This window comes from Sminthopsis crassicaudata, chromosome 3 (genome assembly GCF_048593235.1).
Source record: "Sminthopsis crassicaudata isolate SCR6 chromosome 3, ASM4859323v1, whole genome shotgun sequence".
In the NCBI taxonomy this organism is placed as follows: Eukaryota; Metazoa; Chordata; class Mammalia; order Dasyuromorphia; family Dasyuridae; genus Sminthopsis; species Sminthopsis crassicaudata.
This window is the reverse complement of record NC_133619.1, coordinates 337508649-337512653: the sequence shown is the minus strand read 5'-3', so window position 1 is coordinate 337512653 and position 4005 is coordinate 337508649. Positions and strand designations below refer to the sequence as shown.

The 4005-nt window shown below is 38.5% G+C and overlaps 1 pseudogene; it reads right to left on the bottom strand.

The window, feature by feature from the left end:
* Nucleotides 1-3291: 3291 nt before the first annotated feature.
* Nucleotides 3292-4005, bottom strand: LOC141564757 (ran-specific GTPase-activating protein pseudogene; annotated as a pseudogene).

Below are 4005 nucleotides of genomic sequence, written 5' to 3'. Positions count from 1 at the left end.
ACTCATCTTCCTCAGTTCAAATCTAACTATAGACCTTAACCAGCGGGACAAGTCACTTAACCCTGTTTGCCTCAGTTTCCTCCTCTGTAAAATGAGCTGAAGAAGGACATGGCAAACCAGCCCAGTATCCTCGCTAAGAAACTCTACATGAGGTCATGAAAAGTTGGACAGAACTGATCAACAGCAAATAAAAATTCTTGGTGATTTGCCTTACCTACGGACTCTGATGAGTCTGAGAGTAACCTACACATCTATACGTTCCTGCCCATTCCTACCCTGCTGCAGAACTGTTGATATGAGACAATCACAGTGCAAGAGAAGGGAAGAGAGGGAATAAGCATTTATATGATGGTTACTCTGTGTCAAGCGCTGTGTTAAGAGCTTTACAAATATTATTTCATTTGATCCTCACAACCTTGGGAGGATAATGCTGTAATTTTTAAAATTTTTTTTACATTTTACAGTTGAGAAGACCAAAGTAAACAGACATTAAGTTACTTGCTCAGTATCACACAGCTAGTAAGTATCTGAAGCTGGATTTGAACTTCCTGACTTCAAGCCCAGAGCTCCAACTTAGCTGTGGCACTTAGCGGCCTTTTAGTTTGTTCTCCTAGTTAGAAGAGGATAGCACAACGGAAGGGAGAGGAAAAGAGGAAGAGAAAGGAAGGAAGAAGGGAAAGGAGGTAGGGAAAGGGGAAGGGAAGGAAAAGGAAATTTTTGTTTTTGGCATTTGGGGTTGGGTGGCTTTGAATGCCACTTTATGTTTTTGGCCTTTAACTTTCTCATCTGTCAAATGAGAAGGCTGGACTGAATGATCTGAAAAGTTCCTTTCAAAGTTAGTATTATATGATTCTAAAATAAGCTGTAATCTAAGCAAGTGTAACCTTTCCTTTATAAAGTAATATTATACAATCAGATGGTTCGAATGGAGTGTAGAAAAAAAAAGGGGGGGGGTGGAACAACCCAACAACAACAGACTTTATCTTTGTGCTTCTAGAACCACACAGGAGAAAGAGTATCCCTACCAGCAGACTTGGTATATACTTTGTACCCATAAAGGAGCCCTGAACTTGAAGTCACACCATCCCAGTTGGAATCTTAACTCTGCTGCTTATTAACCCAATAACTCTCCAAGTCTCTCGCTACCCCCTCACCTGTAAAGTATTTCTATGATAAAAATATCCAAAATCAAAAGATGATTAAATTTCCCAGGACACTTGGGAAATATGTGTAAACATTCATTGGGGAACACTGACTCCAATTTTCAAAAAGCCATGTGACCAAAGCGGGGCTAAGGATTGGTATAAATAGACTTGGAAAAACATTTGGTGGGAGTTGGAGGTTCTTTCCAGGACCAGGACTATATAGGGATACCCCAGAGACAAACAAGCCGCCTATGATGTCCCAAAGCAAAAAAGACATCCAAGCCACAATGAAGCTGTGGAGACTTAACTGATTATGACAGCATAGATGCAGATGCTATGGGTAAAATTTCCCACTCAGGGGACTGAGTGTTGCCTTAGACGCTTGCAAGCAGTGTGATTCTGGGAAAATATTAACCTCTCTACTGAAATTTCTCCATCTATGAAATGGGGATAGTGCTGGCACTTCATCATAAGTAAGGATCAAATGAATTGACAATACATATAAAGTGCTTTGTAAACTTTAAAACTCTATATAAAGTCTACCTATTGTATATTGTCTCCATTGTCTAGTACTTGCCTTTATCTACTTAGAAATTTGGGAATATCTGACCTTAAGAAAGGTCTACATATTCAGTGGTTCATCTGACTCCAAGTTCAATATTCAGTGCATTGTCCCACGGAACTTTCTGTGGTAGTGATGCACAGTGAATAGAGTGCTGGGCCTGGAATCAAAAACCTCATCTTCCTAAGTTCAAATCTGACCTCAGATATTTACTAGTTGTAAGAATTAGCAAGTCACTTCACCCTTATTGTCTCAATTTCTTCATCTGTAAAATGAACTGGAGAAGAACAGGACATTTACTCTAATATTTCTGCCAAGAAAACTTTAAATGAGGTCATAAAGAGCAGGGCATGACTGAACAACAACAATTGCAAATACAAATTGATTGTGAGCTCTCTTGAGGCAAGAATGAGGTGGGGAGAATAGAAGCAAACACTTGTGTTGAATTTCACTGCCACACTATCCTTTCAAAGGGATACCTCAAGCTTGAATTTGAAGACCTTCTTGACCAATGTTAATCATGAAAAAGACTATAATAGTTAGTGAATAGTGAGTAAATCCATTTATCCAAGTAAATACTAAGCAGAAATAATAGAAGCTACATGGATTAAAATATGCCAATTAACAATTAAAGTTAACAATTTCTCCTACTGGGAAGAAGTTATCTCCATTCATACAAAAGACTCTGATCTCACCCAAAGGAAAATTCTTTAAACTTTTTAGTGTAAACCAAACTGGAAATTGAGGATATACTGAAGCCCTGCTTTTCACCTACATGGCTTCTTTCCAGGCTTTATTCTCTTTACCTCTGAATTTCTCCTCATAGAGTTTGTCAGTACATGTATTTTCTATGGAATTAGGAAGCACATTTCTCTTCTCTCAAGCTCTTACACCAACGTTCCCTGGCACAGGCATGTACCATTATCATCATTCTGCCAAGAAGGAGACTTGTATACTACTGTTCTACACTTGAAGCCAAAGTTACATCTATACTCCATCTTCACCTCAGTGAATTTTCACAAGCATTCCCTCTAGCTGGAATATATTTCCACCTCTCAGAATCCTTGTCTAATTCAAGGTTTAATTTGGGTACCACCTTCTTGATGAAAGCTCCCTTTCCTTTCTCTCCATCCCTACTTGTTAATGCTTTCTTCATCCTTACTTTTTCTTATGCTAGTCTGACTTACAATGAATGTTTAATCCCACTATTAGAATCTAAGCTCCAAAGGAGTGCAGGGACTGTTTCATTTGTGCCATTTCACATAGATTATTATCTATCTGTTATCTATTTATGTTAAATAAATTCCTATTTAATTGAATACTTGATGAATGCCCTTTTTCTAGCTTTCCAAAGTTTTATTTACTCTTTTGGATATATTATTACTAAGTGTTTCCACATGGAAAATAAAGTTATGGGAATGGGTTTGCTGAAGACACCTTCAGCAGAGTAAAAACTTAGAAAACAACCTGGAGGCTGGAATTCAGTTTTTAAAATAATGTCCCTTGTTAATAAAAAAGAAAGAAAGAAAAAAAATTAAATTAAAAGAAAGAAAGTGAGGCCTACAAGTTTAATACATTATGGTGCTAGGTTTCCTCCTTGGGCACCTCCAGCTTTTGTCTAAATTGTTTCTTTTCCTTCTCCTCTTTCACCTTATTCATGGACAGTTCTGAGAACTTCCTCGCCCCATTTTTGATGCTACTATGCCTGCTCTTGTTACCTATTCTTCCTTCTGTATATTCCTTATTTTCATATTTTGACTTAAGCTTCAGGGCATTTGCTGCATTTAGGAACTGGATCACATTTAGGCTTGGGATTTTAATCAACAAAGTCAACATGTGTGTTTCAGACCCAGGCCCTTTGAGCACTGCCTGCATTGGCCTTCAGCTCCAGCAATGGTGTCAAATGGTGATTTGCACAGATATTCAAAATTTTGTCCCTTCTCAGGAGGAGGCAAATCATCCCCTTCTCCTTGTGTTTCAGTAGATTTGTGTTACCTGCTCCTAGCTCTTTCCATTTGGAAAGATCATTCTCAGATGCAAATCAGAACTACGTGGCCCAAATCATAAAAAGCTCTTCATCTTCTTCAAGAGTCTTGATCTCCTGCTCAGGAAGAGGCACTATGGGCTCAAACTGTGGATCATAGTTTGAGTCATCCACATTCTCTGGATTAGGGTTCATCTCAATCAGTCATGTCTTCAGAGGCTAACCTTCCACAGGAGCTGGACCTCAATGAAGAAACAGCAGAGAAAAAGCCTGGATCCTAATTTAATAACATTCCTTTCCATTTTAGGAGGGAG